At 42.1% G+C, this 17567-nt stretch overlaps 1 protein-coding gene across 2 annotated transcripts in view; it reads left to right on the forward strand.

Annotated features, from left to right (window-relative positions):
• Positions 1 to 7324: 7324 nt before the first annotated feature.
• RABGAP1L (RAB GTPase activating protein 1 like) overlaps positions 7325 to 17567 on the forward strand; it is a 367897-nt gene continuing 357654 nt past the window's right edge. Inside the window, exon 1 of one of the 2 annotated variants that reach the window (XM_084865199.1) lies at positions 7325 to 7536. The gene's annotated coding sequence lies outside the window, so the exon portion shown is untranslated. The remainder of the gene's footprint in view (positions 7537 to 17567) is intronic. The other variant, XM_084865197.1, reaches the window with a different exon arrangement.

Here is a 17567-nt window from a genome sequence, read left to right on the forward strand (position 1 = left end):
ATTTCTTATATGCCCAAAGCCTAAATTCTAGGCCTGTGCAAAGTACTTCAAGGAAACTTGGGGTCATGCCAAAGCTATGTTTGTGTCCCTGGTGTAGAGAATGTAGGGAGCCAGAACTCTGCTAACATGGCTGCCACCACATCTACAGAGGCAGGCTCCCTATTTGACTATATAGTTTCTTTACATGTTTCAAAAGTAGAATTCCTGCCGTGTCTAGTGCTTCTCAGTGGTTAGAGCATGCATCTGTGCACCCACGGGGCATAGGTTCAATGCCCGTCAAGGGCATGTAGCTGGGGGGCAGGTTTGACTCCTGGCCTAGTCAGGGCACACGAGGGAGGCAACCAATTGATGTGTCTCTCTTACATCAATGTTTCTCTCTCTCTTCTCTTTCACTCCCTTCCACTCTTTCTAAAACTCAATGGGAGAAATATCCTCTGGATGAGGATTAACAACAAGAACAACAAAATAGAATTTCCTTTTCAACTACTTCTTTACATTGTCATAAAGGAGTTCCTTTCAACAGTGTTTATTTTTTTTTTACATTGTTAAAAAATTAATTAAATTTATATTAATATGGTGAACTAGGCTGACAAAGAAAGACTCTCCATCTTTCCCCAAACATAAAAGTGCTGGATAATAACCTAAATTTTTTTAAAACAAAAGAAAAGAAAACAAACAAACGGATGCTGTCAATTTCAATGTTTTGAAAGCAAGAAAGGGGTACACCTCAGGTCCTAGAAAAAGAACACACAAACACAAAGCACTAGAAGGAACTGAAGAGAATGACATGCTGAAGCCCAGGGGGTATGGAACAGGAGAAAATGCTTGAGACTGACGGGTGAAGAAGGGGGGATTGGCCATCTACACTAATAAAAGAGAAAGATGCAAATCAACCACACCTTCATGACACCCGCCAGCCAATCAGGAGTGAGTATGCAAATTAACCCAACAAAGATGATGGGTTAATTTGCATACAGAGGCACTGAGCCATCAGGGTGGAATACCCCCAGCAGCTCTGGGCCTCTGGGCAGTGTGGGAAGGAGGAAAGGCGGCTCTGGTTGGAGTGAGTGAAGGCTGTGCTGGCAGCTAGGGGAAGGAAGGCACATTCTTGCATGAATCTTCATGCATCGGGCCTCTAGTATGTTGACAATTGTTTAAGCTGAGTTACTGGCACATGAGGACTCACATTATTTTCTCTTCTTTTTATGTGATTAAACACTTTTGTAATAAAAGTTAAAATAAAACAAGTTCTGGGTGCCATCCTAGAGTTACCAAATCTCTTAGGGGTTCTGCCTAGAGTTCTGCATTTTTAATACACTTCCAAGGTGATTTTGTTACTCCAAACCAAAGAAGAAGACTGATGGTGAGGTGAATATGAAACATCTGCCACAAGGGATGGGAGAAACAGTTTTGGGTAGGTATCCTTTTCATTTCTTATTCAATTAGAAAAGTAGCACATTGGCTAGAATTCAGAGAGACATTTATGGCTCTGCTGGCCTCTTCTACTGTTAGGAAACTTTCTGATCCCTGTATATATATTGTTTGATTTTATTCTGATTCAGTGTTAAATAGATTTGGCTGATCATATAGGCTCAGTATGGTTTTCCTGAATTATTCTGAATTTCAGCCCTACATAAAACTGTAAAGTAGAAAACTTTGCCTTCTGTATGTAGGCTCCTCTTTGCTCCCTCTGTGATTCCCTCCTTCCTCTGGTTCTTAGTATCTCTTTTCCAATCTTCCCACAATTAAAAAAACAAACACACTTCATACTCAAAAACCATCTAGCCCTAGCCAGTTTGGTTCAGTGGATAGAGCGTCAGCCTTCAGACTGAAGGGTCTTACATTCGATTCTGGTCAAGGTCACATACCTCAGTTGTAGGCTTGATTCCTGGTCCTGGTCGGGGCCCATTGGGAGGCAACCAATTGATCTGTCTCTCTCACATCAATGTTTCTCCATGTCTCTCCTCCTCCCTTCTACTCTCTCTAAAATAAATAAATAAATAAATAAATAAATAAATAAATGGAAAATTATCCTCAGTTTGGTTGTTGTGGCTCAGTGGTTGAGTGTCAACCCATGAATCAGGAGTTGGATTCCAGTCAGGACACATGCCTGGTTTGTGGGCTCCCTCCCATGTGGGGCATTCAGGAGGCAGCTGATCAATGATTCTCTTTTATCATTTTATGTTTCTATCTCTCTTTCCCTCTCCCTTCTTCTCTGAAATCAATTTTTAAAATATATTTAAAAAATACTCTCATGCCAAAACCGGTTTGGCTCAGGGGTAGAGCGTCGGTCTGCAGACTGAAGGGTCCCGGGTTTGATTCTGGTCAAGGGCATGTACATTGGTTGCAGGCACATCCCCGGTGGGGGGTGTGCAAGAGGCAGTTGGTTGATGTTTCTCTCTCATCGACGTTTCTGGCTCTCTATCTCTCTCCCTTCCTCTCTGTAAAAAATCAATAAAATATATTAAAAAAAAATAATCTCAGGTGTATTAACAAAAAACCATAAACAACAACAACTACAACAACAACAACAATAAAACCCATCTAACAAATTTATTTATACAAGATTACTGATTAGAGTCATGAAGTATTCTTTTTCAGGAAAAGTTTATTTAAATCGAACACAAAATTTAATTCAAAACTAAAAAAAAGATGTATTCTCAGGTAAGCAAAGCTAGTCAGGAAAGGATTTTTGCAGGGTGGTCAAATTCCTTTCAGGATCCTCTAAAACAGGGGTCTTCAAACTACGGCCCGCGGGCCACATGCGGCCCGCAGAGGAGTCTGATCCGGCCCGCCAGGTTTTTTGGGCAGTGAGCGCAGCCGAGGTGTTACAGTAGGAATTAGTAGTTCATATAGTCCGGCTCTCCAGCTCTCTGAGGGACCGTGATCTGGCCCCCACTTTAAAAAGTTTGAGGACCCCTGCTCTAAAATTTACCAAGTAGGTTGTTACTTATTCATTCCATCGGAAATATATCCTTAGAAAAGTCAGAGAATGTAACTACAGCTTTTTTTTTTTCTTTTTTCTTTTTTTTCTGTAACTATACATGAAAAATTTAGCTTTGGCTGCAAGTAATAAAAAGTCAAATTCAAACTTTCTTAAATAGCTAAGAAAATGTATTGGCTTGGGAAACTAACTGAATCCAAAGTAAGGGTAGGGCTTCACCCTGGGTCTAAGCTCTTCCATCTATGTCCGCTTTATCCTCAGGCTGGCTTCCCTCATGGTAGCAAAGAAGCAGTAACTACAGGATTCACATCCACCCATCACACCAACCAGAGTAAGAGGGAAAGGACATTTCCTCTCCCAACATACACAAGGTCTGGCCTTCCTTATGATTGGGCCAATGTAGACTTGCGTTAGTGTCTACCCGTGAATTCTCACAGTGTCTGGTGAGGATGAGATTCGGCCGACTATGTACATCGATTAGGACCCACACCTGGATCTGGGCCCATTCCCATTTGAATCCTTGCTGTGTGAACAAAAAAGGGATTCTATGGAAAATAACCTCACAGGGTGATCTGACAAGAAATTCCCAGCTGGACAGGTCATGTTGGGTAGTCATGCTCCGGGCCTATAACTTTTTTAGTGACAGGTTTTTAAGCAAGCTCATCCATTGTTCTTGTGCATTTAGATCAACACACCTTTGAAATGCCAGAAGTAATAGCCCTCCAAGGTGTAACCACCCTCAAGAGAGCACATTCGCTTGAGTACCCTGTACTCCAACCCCTCCCTGCCTTGTTTTCTTCCACTTTCATGGAATCTTCTTTACATTCCCTCTTTAATTTCAAATGCACAAAAGAAATTGCATAACTGTTATTCTCCGGAGCATTTGAGAACTTCCTGTCAATTGTTGTAAATTTGTCTCAAATAAATTCTTATACAAATTATTTACAGGTTTGGATGTTCTTATATCAATGGCTGCTTCATAATTCAGAGGAGTAGAAAGACATATTGGGGAGTCGACTAGTAATGCCCACTTTAAAAGCATTATAATATTCCACTCCATTAAATACCATATTTTTCACTTTCTCATTTTTGTTCAATATTTAACTTGTTCCAAGTTTTGTTACATTATGATATTTTAAGTCAGAAGTTGCAGACCAGATGAGGGAAGAGAAACTGTGGGGAGAAAGCATGCATGTCTTGTGGTTGTCGCCAGGTGAAAATGTAAGCGCACTGTTACCAAATTAGTTAACTAATTAATAATTTAAATCCTTACCCAACGATATTTTCTATTGAATTTTATTTTATTTATTTATTTTTAAAATATATTTTATTGATTTTTTTACAGAGAGAGGGATAGAGAGTTAGAAACATTGATGAGAGAGAATCATCGATCAGCTGCCTCTTGCACACCCCCTACTGAGGATGTGCCTGCAACCAACCTACATGCCCTTGACCGGAATCAAACCTGGGACCTTTCAGTCCGCAGGCTGACTCTCTATCCACTGAACCATACCGGTTTCGGCTCCATTGAATTTTAGAGAGAGTAGAAAAGAAAGAGAGAGAGAGAGAGAGAGAGAGAGAGAGAGAGAAATATTGATGTGAGGAAAACACTTTGATTGCTTGCACCTGCCCTTGTCCGGAATCTAACCTGAGACCCTTCCTTCCTTCTATCCACTGAGCCAAACCGGCCAGGACCAAATCTATGTTTTAAAGAGAAACCCACTGACTTTTTACTTTGGCTAAATTTTTTTTTGAAGCATCATTCAGAAGCTTAAACAAAATATATTTGTGTATTAGATTTAGACCTAGGCCACCAGTTTCTATCATGTAGAATATTTTATAACACCTTCTCCAAAAGTAAGAACTTCAGTCCTTTCCTGGACTCGGGCTGCTAGGATAGTTTTAATGTAAAGGAAGCCATAGTGGGGAGAGAAGTGAGCAGCACACACCATATGAGGAGTGTTTTATTATTAACTCGTTGGCGTGGACTTAGGAATTGTTTTCCTCGTGGTAAGGATGAGTTTCTACCAAATCACCTTCGCTGTCTCTTATCTAGGTTCTCCTGTGACTTGCCTGCTATCTCGGTTCTCGTGTGACATCTCTTATCTGGGTTCTATTGTGAGGAGCAGTTCAGTGTTACAGAGTGACCCCTGGTGATTAGAGGTGTGACATGTGGCCATGGGACAGAGTTTTTCTTTTTCTTGTAACAAGCTGGCACCTGGATTGATCCTATACTAGTGACTTAGATAATATGCTTCACTTTATTTTTATTTATTTTTTAGTATGGCAAAGGTGGAGATTTGTTGCAGAACAAGTACAGAATCCCACATGGGGAGAGGGAACAGCCCCATAGAATGGACTCCACGAGGGGAGGGGGAAGGGTCTCCCACATGCTTCACTTTAATGGGATTAAACAGCCCTTGGTGGCCATTCTCATTGCTTTCAGAGGTACATGGAACTGAATTTGGGGAACACTGTATTTATTTTGGACTTATCACTTAAAATTTTTATTTTCTCTTACTGAGTGCAGATAATTACTACAGTGCTGCCTTTTTTTTTTTTTTTTTTTTTTTTTTTTTTTTTTTTTTTTTTTTTTTTGTCAAAATCTATTTAGAAGACACCAGGAGGCAGAACTACAGCTTTTTTTTTTTTTTTTTTTTTTAAATATATTTTATTGATTTTACACAGAGAGGAATTGAGAGGGACAGAGAGTTAGAAATGTCGATGAGAGAGAATCATGGATCAGCTGCCTCCTGCACACCCCCTTGACCACAATCGAACCCGGGACCTTTCAGTCTGCAGCTCTATCCACTGAGCCAAACCGGTCCCGGCAGAACTACAGCTTTTTGATCTGTGACTTTCACATGGTGCCTTGTGTAACTTGACTAGTGCTTTGTTCAGTAGAGGCCCAGTACAAACTTCTTGGCTGATTTATTGGTAGGTACTATCTCAGGAAATAAATGGATGATTTGAGTTATTCTAACCCTACCTCAATTAAATATAAAAACCCTAGCATTTGAGTCAGGCCCAGAGCTAGTTACACTCTTGGGCTACAGAGGTTAATAAAGGACCTCAGAGGAACTCCTCAGGGGGGAGAAACCACACAGTTGCCACACTGGTTTTTCCTAGAGACATTTAAATTAGGAAAAAAGAAAAAGAACTTGGGAGAGAGGGTTTGTTGACCAAGGTCATATTTCTCAGAAGCTTTTGGATCTGGGTGGGCCAATGAGTGCAGGGGAATTGACGGGGGACAGAAGGGAAAATTTTAAATGAAAGGAGTCATTGTAGAGTCAAATCGTTAGACCCATGTACTAAATTAAGTCTTGCTGCACTATATTCACTTGTTCTGCAGTAGCATTTATGGAGCACTTTCTTTTTTAAACTTTTATTATTATTTTTTCATATTTTTATTGATTTCAGAGAGGAAGGGAGAGAGAGAAACATCAATGATGAGAGAGAATCATTGGTGGGCTGCCTTCTGCACACCCCCACCACCCGGGCATATGCTCCAGACTGGAATAAAACCCAGAAACCTTCAGTCCCCAGGCCAGACGCTCCATCCACTGAGCAAACCAGCCAGGGCTGGAGTACTTCTGTGAGTTGTGTACCTACTTTGTGGAAGACGCAAAAACGGATGAAGCAGGCTCTCCAGGATTTTCTAGGGGGATAACCTTTTGCACAGATTTACCCAGATAAGGTTGAATATTTGGGGCCACAAACATAGAAACAAAGTGCTGAGGAAATCGGGAACATTTACAGGTCATTTCTGGCTGCAAGATCCAGGAAGGAGAAAAGTCCACACAGTTCAAGGATCAATGCTTTTTTTTTTTTTTTGTACAATATTTGTAGAGGAAAAGAGCTGGTTATTTTATCTCTACCTAGTTCGTACACCCCCATGTATTACCCCAAGGGATAAAGAGGTGCACACGAGGGCACGTTTCCTTACAAACACACCAGGCAGTGCTCAGCGCGCTCCTCCTGTTCAATCCCGGAGGCTATTTCCCTCTCCAATCTCCTGAGTCCCACATGACCCACTCACCAGGGAGCGTTTCCTGAGCTCCTGACACCGTGAAAGAGACCCAGACTCTTTGAGGAGGACTGGGCATTAATGAAAGTATGGAAACAAGGTTTATGAGCAAGAAAACAACCGCTCCCTCCTCAGAATTCTCTAACTAGTTAGTACCGCTGCTGTGGCGTCTCCGGGGGCCGCGAGCCCCTCTCGCCCCTTCCCGAGCCCCCAACTCTCTGAGCCCAGGCCCCGCGGGTCCCCCAGCCCCCGCCCCGCCCCGCCCCCGCCAGGCCAGGCCGGGCCCGCGCGCCGCCGCCGCCGCCGCCGCCCTCGGGAGCGCGCGCGCCGCTCCCGACGGCCCGACGTGCGCGCCCCCGACGCGCCTCCTCCGCGGCCCGCACCCTCCTCGCCTCTTCCTGCCAGCGGCCTCTCCCCCGCCCTCCCGCTCGCTCCCTCCGCCCTCCCGCGGCTCCGGCGGCCGCGGAGTGAACGGGACTGGCCCGGCCGCAGAGCGCGGGCGGCGGCGGCGGGGACGCAGCGCCTGGCGGAGTTGCGGCGGCCCTGCCCGCGGGGACGTGAGGAGGTGAGGCGGCCGGCGGGCGGCCGGCGGGCCGGCGGGGGTGCTGGCGCCCGGGCTGGGCTTAGGGAGGAGGGTCGGGGGGGTAGGGGGATAGGCCGGGCCGCGTTGCGAGGGGAGCTCGGGAGGAGGGCACGGGGCGCGTTCGGGAGTGTCGGTCGCCGCCCGGACTCCGAGGTTCCCCGCGGTGGCGGCTCCTCGCGGCCGGGGCGGCCGGGGCGGGCGCGGCGGGCGCGGCGGGCGCCCCTCACCTGGCGGCGGGTGGCCGCTGGGGCGCTCGGCCCCGGCCGTGCCCTCCTGACATTGCCCTCGCCGCCGCCGTGGCCGCCGCCGGGGTCGCCGCCGCAGGAGCCCCGCGGGCGCCGGGCAGAGGGTGTTTTCGTGCCCACACTCGGGTTTGCTTTCCGTTCGCGCCCGGGTCGCGCCCTCGCACTCCCCCGTCTCCGCCCGGCACTCGCTGGGCTCGGCGGCAGAGAGAGTCCTGTGGTTTGGGGGTGTGGGATGGGCTGCGAACGGGGCAGATCGCTACCTGCAAGGAGGTGGCCGCCTCGGCCGCGACAGCCCCCGTCCAGGCCGTGGGTGCTGAGTCCGGAGAGTGGACGGAGCCAAAGTTTCCGAGACGGACGAGCACTTGGCGCCGGGCGGCCCCGGTGCGGGGCTGGGCGGGCGGCGGCGCGTCAGCATGTGGACAGGGACCCCCGGGCCGGTGGCCGGGTGGCCGGGCGCTAGGAGACCGGACTGACTCTGGGCTTCTGACCCCAGGTGCCTGTGTGTGTGTGTGCCCCCCTTGTACCTCCCAGGCAGGCTTAGCTTAGAGCACGTCCCCCCATGGAGGTGTTCGGCGGCAGATTTGAGGGTTTCATGCAAGCGAAGGGAGCCGCCAATCTCACACCGTAGGGAGAACTTCTGCTTGCTTGACAGATTTCAGGGCTGTTTGGAAACTGATCTCAAGGCCTGCGTGTTTCATACATGTCAATTTCCTTGTGCCTACAGGGTGGTGGGGGGAGCTACGTGGTTGCTGGTGACGATTCTGAGAACGCAATTTCGTGAAAACCTTTCTGACTTTTTTTCTCTCTCAGACTCATGTTTCTGTTTGGTTTCTGCTGTACTTCCAAGGATATCCAATACTAGGACATCAGGAGAATACAAAACACGAAGCCTGCTTGTGGTCAAATTGGGAGTGGATTTTGCCCATGGAAAATATTGGCCCACAAGCTGGTAGCCCTGGAACACTGGCCTGTGATTCATGATCTCAGTACCATATGAAACTGATGTTGACATTTGCAAAGGGGAAAGACAAGATGGATTTCATGTATACCATTATCATAAAATTGTACTTAAGTGCTCACCTGTTTGGGGAGTTAGTTGAGACTCTGAGTTAGACTGGTGTCTGTATTAAATCAATTCAAAATGGGCTCTTTAAAAATATACATATTTTTATTTCAGAAAGGGAGAGGGAGAGAGTGAGAAACATAAATGTTGAGAGAATCATTGATGGGCTGCCTCCTGCACGCACCACACAGGGGATCCAGCCCATAACCTGGGCATGTGCTCTGACCCAGAAAGGAACTGTGACCTCCAGGTTCTTAGGTCAAGGCTCAACCATTGAGCCACTCCAGCTGGGCTGTGCTCTTATATTATGTATTAATAATATAAGAGAGAATTGGATGTCATTGGACAGTGATTATGTGTGAACATATATTTAGCCTACTTTGTATGCTAAAAAGCTAGAAACAGGTAAGCAGGTCCCAGTATTACTGGGGCATATAGTGAATAGACCTAAAAAGATGTGACTGTAAATGTATGAAGCTCTTTTGGGGTCTGAATTATTTGATGCCAGTTTGTATATATTATAGTTGAGATAGTCTGAGAATTGTTATTCCTTTGCTACTTGTTTTGTGATTCATATTTTCTTTTTCTTTTAATAGTTATTATGATGTTTTTTATTTGAATGACAGATTTTTATTAGGCACTGAAGCAGGAGTTTTCATATTTATCAGCTCATTGATTCTAAATTTATGACTTCTAAAATTTGTACTTAAAAATTATTTTTGCCTTAACCCATACTGAATTTGTTGAATTCTTTTTAAAAAAAAAATATTTTATTGATTTTGTACAGAGAGGAAGAGAGAAAGATAGTTAGAAACATCGATGAGAGAGTCATCGATCAGCTGCCTCTTGCCCACCCCCTACTGGAGATATGCCCACTACCAAGGTACATGCCCTTGACCCGAATTGAACCCGGGACCCTTCAGTCCCCAAGCCGACGCTCTATCCATTGAGCCAAACAGGTCTCGGCTGAATTTGTTGAATTCTTGAATATTTATTTGAACTCAGATGATACAGCATTAAAGCTGAAAACATTTTTAGCCATTCTTTTGGAGTAGTCAAAAGAAGGAATTCTGTTGTGCTAAGTAAAAATATTATGAGTGGGAGATAGCCAGGCTTGTAGAGATTAACTTTGAAGGTAGGAGTAGCAAACTTTTTTTTTTTTTTTTTGTATTGAGGGTCTGCATTCTAGCTTGCCATTGTCTTGAAGTGATGTGGGGATGATTATGGCTGGATAGAGCGTGTTTGGAGAATGAAATAGATTCTGTAGCCTATCTGATTCCCAGGATCAGAGTTTTTTGCTATGTTCGACAAATGTTTTTATTTTTTAAAGGAAGATATTTTTATTGATTTCAGAGAGGAAAGGAGAGGGAGAGAGAGCTAGAAACATCAGTGATGAGAGAGACTCATTGATTGGCTGCCTCCTGCATGCCCCACGCTGGGGATTGAGCCCACAACTCAGGCATGTGCCCTGACCAGAAATCAAACCGTACCTCCTGGTTCATAGGTTGACACTCAACCACTGAGCATTGAAGGCTGGCAACCATACTCAATATTTAAGGAGAGCATTGATATTCTCAGCATGGAGACTTGATTTGACTCTTGGCTTTTTAGAGTAGGGAGTGATTTTCACTTTATGGTCAATGGACCCTAATAAGAAAGAGTTAATGGAATTAAGAACTTGTATCTCAACATTCTCCGTTTCATACTTCATTTACTTTCCATATTGTACTCATTCAGCAGCTAGGATGCCGTCATTGTTTGAGTATAGCAGGTTTGTGCTCATGCTGACTCCTTTCTGACATTTTGGGGGGGATTTTTTGGTGTAATTTTTGGGGATTTTCCTTGGAAACTTTTAGGCATATATTCAGTTGATTTGGAGTTAGATTTGGGCTAAGATTTGAATTCTGAGCCTATATTTGAAATTCTGATCCTTCTTGTTTTCTAAATAGTCTTAAAAATAGAAAACACAATTATTTATAAACACTCATGAAAAATCTGGTTACAGATTTTGTTGTGATAGACATAGTACAGCCAGAAATATAGTCAAGAAACTTCTCCTCCCTTTACCCAGTTTAGAAAGCTTAAATAAGAAGTAAAAAAATAAGAAAGTAATTTTTTGAATAAAAGCCTGGTTTTCCTAGACTCCGAAGTCTAACTGTTTGTTGTGGTATTTTCCCCCTTGCCTATTCTAAATTCAGTAAGTGCTACATGCCTCTAGTCCATGACAAAAACTTAATTCTGGTAGGGAATTCATTGAGGGATGCAAGCTTATGCTGGAGAATTTTGGCTTGGAAATGTTTAGTATGGAAACTTACTTTTTTACAATACTGTTATTCTCTGAACCTAGGTTCTCAGAGGGGTGAGGGCGTGGCACATGCATCACAATATTTGGATTTTTGTTTTCAAAGTATAGGTTTTCTTTCCCTTTCCTCCTCTTCCCTCAACCCTTTGCCAAATGAGCCTTTGCTACTTGTGGGAATATGTTGTGTCCCTCAGGTGTGTGGGGGTGAACAAGGCTGAGAATCTTGGTCCTTTGCTGATACTTCCTAAGCCAAATTTCCACTCCCTGTAATTTGCCTCTGTTACTTTATTTTTGCAGAGAAATACAAATTGTGGTGAAGAGACTACATATATTCCCAATATTGCATTGTAGTACATGTAGAAGAGGCTAGGTGATTGTTTAGCTGAATATTTATTAAATTTTTTTGATTGTGACTTATTGTAAGAAATACATATACCCTGATTTAACACCTGCACACAAAGTTGAAAGAAAAGTTCGGCAAAAACAATACTTATCTTTTTAGGACCTTGCTAGAACTGTCTCATCAAGGCAGTTATGCATTTCTCTTCCCACTTAGCTCCGTGTTCAGTGACATCAATTTGGTAGCTTGAAATCAGCCTTGGTGGCAGTATTTACACCAGGGGAATCAGCACATGGTATATTTCAGGGCTTTTCCCACTCTGTATAGCCACTGTTAAACGTTTATAGCACTCTGCTGCCTACAACACACTTTGATATTTTCTATTTAATTTTACTTAAAAAACCTGGGTTTTGACCCTTAAATATGTTTTGATGTAACAGCTTATAGTGGTTTAGTCCACCTCTTTACTTTGCTGATATACATGGTAAAAGACTAAAGTTGAAGGTTATATAGCTAGTTGTTAGCAAAGCCAGGTCTCCGGATTCCTAATCTGGAGTTGTTTCCAGTGGACTTCACTTCTATCTTAACCCAAGTTGTTCATGTAGCTTAGTTGGAGGGCCTCATACTAGTATGTGCAAGACACTGCGTTAAGCACTTTGAATAGAGATGCATAAGTCATGAACCTGGACCCTGAGGCCTTTGTGCTCTTGTAGGGGGTTAAATATGGAAGCAAAGATAATGTAAGGCAGAAAGTATTGTGTGGTAAAGAAATATAGATAAGGTAATACATGAGTGTAGTGAGAGGAGAGAGAGATTACTTTTAGTTGAAGGACAAAGGGAATGGTGACTTTTAAACCGTGCTTTGAAGAATGGGTAGGATTTGGACATGTTGAAATAAGATAAATAGTTTAGAGAGAAAGGCCTTTCTGGGCCAGGTGATCAGAAGGGAAGAGCCAGGCAAGAAAGAGTCAGCACCAGATGGTGAGGAGCCTTGAGTGCCAGTGGCCCTTTCTGCTTTTCAGTTTACCTTTCACTTTTGTTTCTGGAGTCACCCAGTACTTCTTTTTTTGTTGTTGTGAATCTTTACCCAAGGATATTTTTTCCATTGATTTTTAGCGAGTGTGGAAGAGAGAAACATCGAAGTGAGAGAGACACTTGGTTGCCTCCTGCATGCACCCTGACCAGGGCTGGGGAATCAAGCCACAACTGGTACATGCCCTTGACTGGAATTGAACCTGGGATCCTTCAGTCCACAGGCTGATGCTCTATCCACTGAGCCAAACCAGCTAGGACCACTCAGTATTTCTTCACATTAAATAAACTTTATATGCTGTGCTCCTGACTAGAATATGACCCAGAGAACACTTAGGTATCTATTCTTAGAGTAAAAACTGAAGGGAAAAGTATGTGTTAGGGAAACAACCTTAAGTTTATAGTCCTAAAATTGTTGCAAAGGGGAAATTTTTTATTTTATTTTATTTTATTTTTTGTAAGAAGATACTATTATCTTTTTGTTTTGCCAAATAGATAGCATCAAATTGGCTGTAGCAGAGCAGGAAACAATTTTGAAAGTCTTTTCAAAGTGCCCTCTTAATCATGTTTTCTAAATAACTGGGACTTAATTTTTGGAGGCAGGTCTGGTTGGGACAGAAAGGCAGTTTATACAGATGCTCAGCTGAGCTGACTAGCTTTCAGAATTTAGGGCAGCAAGACCGAGTATTTCATACCACAGCCAGCTGTGGGAGGGATTGATAGATTTTTTTTTCAATCAAAGAAGTTCCTTGGATTTCAGCATTTATGTGTGTGACAGCCTGTATGATAGGACGTTTTGAAGTTTTAGATGGACCTTGCCTTGTTCCACAGAATTAGGTGCCTGGAAATGAAATGGCCTCAAGTTGTGTCTGTTAATCAAATTGAAGCATTGGTGGCAGTTCTCAAGGTTTTCTGTCTCTTGATGATTTCACTCTTATTGCTTCTAATTAAAATGATGTACAGTTAATATGAAGAAGCTTTATTTCTCTTTGACCCCCTAATTCTATAATGGTAAGAGCACTTGTAAACTGTTGCCCAGGTAACAACACATACAGAGTCTGTTGGAAGTGTGTGGAAAATTTTGGTAATCTTGGTAATGAAGTTGCTATAGTAAATAGCTACTTGGTTTGTATAAAAAAGAAGAAAAAAGCCAGTTGACTTTTTGTTGAATGGTCAACAAAGACTCTTCAGGACGAGCTTTGGTTCCATAATAAGTATGAATAGTGTCTTGTCCATACTGTGTTCCTCATTTGTTCCTGATACATAAAGTATATATATTGTCCTGTCATTTTAGGAGATTTCAGCAGTTTCATCTGAACTGTTCCACAAGACAGCACACCCCAAGTAGCATGATAAAAGTTCAGATGCAGCCTGCCTGATACCTCCCACCAGTTGAGTAGACTAGCTAATCATGTCAGCACAGTCCTTTTTTATTGTTTTTTTTGGGGGGGGTTGGGTAGGGAGGAAGATATGTTAGGCTTTACAAATTGAGTTTATTAGAATCCTTCTAAATTTTCTATAATCATTTTTTTTTTTGATGTGGTACAAAATATGTTGATGTCCTTAAACTATGCAAACATTTTTAAAAAATATTTTATTGATTTTGTACAGAGAGGACGAGAGAGGGATAGAGAATTAGAAACATCGATGAGAGAGAGTCATCGATCAGCTGCCTCTTGCACACCCCCTACTGGGGATGTGCCCGCAACCAAGGTACATGCCCTTGACCCGAATCGAACCCGGGACCTTTCAGTCCCCAAGCCGACGCTCTATCCATTGAGCCAAACAGGTTTCAGCCTATGCAAACATTTTTTAAAGATATACACATACACATAGATGTGTCTATGTGTATGTGTACACACACAGACACAGACACCCCATTAGTTGTTGGAATTTGTGGTGAAAATACAGTCTACCTGGCAAATATCTAAAAACAAATGTCTAGCTGTTTGAAGATTGTCATGTTAAATAGTCACAAATATGAAAGTAATGCATACCCAAAGGGATTTTTTTATATGCCAAATTTCCAAGAAAGGGGCACATTTTGTTTATTTACTTTTATTTATTTTTTTAAAATATATTTTATTGATTTTTTACAGAGGGGAAGAGAGAGGGATAGAGAGTTAGAAACATCAATGAGAGAATCATCGATCAGCTGCCCCTTGCACCCCCCATTCCCAATGGGGATTTGCCCGCAACCAAGGTACATGCCCTTGGCAAAGGGGCACATTTTAAAAGACAAATGTAGAACTCATTCATGTACCAGTGAAGGAATTCTCAGCCTCTCCTCTACTCCAAGTATACACTTGCATTCTGCCCTCATTATTAGCAGTAATACAAATTGCAGGACTTTAAAAATAATCAGACTTCCATTACAGAGGATGCAAATAACAAATACTATTTTTAGAAAAAAATATAAACCTGTGGTTTTTAGTTTTTAAGGTTTAAGAGACAAATAACACTAGTTTTGATAAACCATGTAGAGTATTTATTCCGTGTTTCAAGATGTGGTTGTCATTTCGAGGCCCTCTGCAAAGAGCATTATGTAAATGCAAACGGTTGTTAAAGTGGTGATTAGGTATTTGCTTGAGTAGTTTATCTGTAGTAAATTTATCTTGGTATGACACTTTGAATAGATTATACGGTAGTGAAACGTCAGCCATTAAAGGGAGCCTTTACATATACTGGCAACAGTTTGGATGCTTAGATTATTTTACTGTAATTTTGTTATTTCAGCAGCTATTTGCCATCATATCTCATTCATTTATTGTTTTAGTTCCACAAACCTCTTTTGTCTTGAATCATATTTTTTTTCATTTTAAAACTTCCTCTCATATTTGTCCTGCTGTTAATGGCCATGTTTGGACTAATGTTTTGATTTGCCTTTGTCCTAGTCTTTTTGTGTTAACAAAGATATGTTACTACCTATCAAGTTGGTACTGAATTGTAATTCAGTTAACGTCTTTTTTCTTCCATCCATTGCCCACCTCCACTGCCCCCCTTAATAATCTAAATAAATTCTAACACTAACTCAAAGTTCCTGGTAGTTAATGGGAAAATTGGATATTATTATTCAAATCCTAGGACCGCCTATTTGCCAGTACTAATGAGCCCATATAGTTTTTATGCAAGAGTTATGCAGCTTGCCCAACCGGTTTGGCTCAGTGGATAGAGCATTGGCCTGTGGATCAAAGGGTCCTGAATTCGATTCCAGCCAAGGGCACATACCTTGGTTGCAGGCTCTTCCCCAGCCCGGGCCATGGACAGGCACCTGCAAGAGGCAACAGATCAATATGTTTCTCTCATATCGATGTTTCTCTCTGTCTTTTCCTCTCTCTTCCACTCTCTCTAAAAGATCAATGGAAACATATTGTCAGGTGAGGATTAATAAAAAAAGTCAAATAGCCGAAACCAGTTTGGCTCAGTGGATAGAGCATCAGCCTGCGGACTGAAAGGTCCCAGGTTCGATTCCGGTCAAGGGCATGTACCTTGGTTGCGGGCACATTCCCGGTAAGGGGTGTGCAAGAGGCAGCTGGTCGACGTTTCTCTCTCATCGACATTTCTAGCTCTCTATTCCTCTCCCTTCCTCTCTGTAAAAAATCAATAAAATAGATTAAAAAAACAAAACAAAAACAAAAAACAAATAAACAAAATGTCAGGAATTATTCCAGGCAAATCAAGCTTATTAAAAAAAAAAAAAAAAAAAAGCTGTTATGCAGCTTAATTTTCACTAATAAATCTTGGCCTCTAGGTTTTTTTTTTCTTTTTAAATTTTGGCCTGCATTTTATATTTTTTGTCAACATTGTCAATAGTTCCATAGATGAAACAGGTTTCTCCTGTTGCATTTGGTTTCACAAACACTAAAATAGCAATCTCTATCATTTGAAGATATCAAATAGTTTTAAAAGATAATAGTAGGTTAGGGAAGCCTGCTTGTTTACCAATTAATGTGATACTTCCCATTTTGCATATACATCTCAGTATGTTTGTATGCAAATCATAGTAGAACTGTATTATGTCCCACTGAGAATTCACTTTCCTAAAGAAGCTCTTAGCAATTTTGTGCTTTTGAGAATTGCATTTGGAAGAGGATGACAATAGTAGATTTTATAAGTTTTGATTGGCCAAGGGGTGTCAGGGTGTGTGTGTGTGTGTGTGTGTGCGTGCCTGTGTAAAGGAAAATAGTCATTGAGCTGCAAACAACTAAAAACATTTTTGATTTTGTGGAAGACAATGCAGGTAAAACAGAGGACTTCTTGATGTAGTGTTGCTATGAGATTCAGAGAGAATAAGGGATTTACCACATTTTTTTCTCTTTTCATAATTAATAATAATAATGAACTAACGTTTATTGAATGTTTTTATAAGTTATAAGATAATGTACATTACCTAGTTAATCTTCACAATAATAGGAGCTATTATTTCCAGTTTACAACTGAGTTTAGAGTTCATTCACTTGCTTAAAATTCTTAAGAAGCAAGTCTCTTTTGCTCCTACATCTGCCTATAGTAGTAGTGACTCTCAAGTCCTACTCTATATTGATGGTTCTTTTTTTTTAAAAAAAATAAATATTTTATTGATTTTTAGAGAGGAAGGGAGAGGAAAAGAGTGATAGAAACATCAATGATGAGAAAGAACCATTGATCAGCTGCCTCCTGCATGCCTCCTATGGAGGTGGAGCCTACAACCCAGGCATGTGCCCTGGACTGGAATGGAACCTGGAACCTTTCAGTCCACAGGCCAACACTCTATCCACTGAGCCAAATCAGGTAGGGCTATATTGAGGGTTCTTTATATGGGGATGTTGCAACTTTCGGATGATTAGTGACTTTGAGCATGTTTTCGTTTGTCTCTTGGCCTTTCTTATGTCTTCTTTCGAAAAGTATCTATTAGGCCTAGTAATAATTAATGTCGTTTTCTAATACTTTTTTAAAATCGAATTTATTTAAACAATACAACAAAATTTAATCAACAATATAGTTGCCGTTGTTTTCTACTACTTGTGCCCAATGCTCAGGAAGCATTTTAAT

The sequence above is a fragment of the Pipistrellus hanaki genome, assembly GCF_964339955.1.
Source record: "Pipistrellus hanaki genome assembly, chromosome: 18".
In the NCBI taxonomy this organism is placed as follows: Eukaryota; Metazoa; Chordata; class Mammalia; order Chiroptera; family Vespertilionidae; genus Pipistrellus; species Pipistrellus hanaki.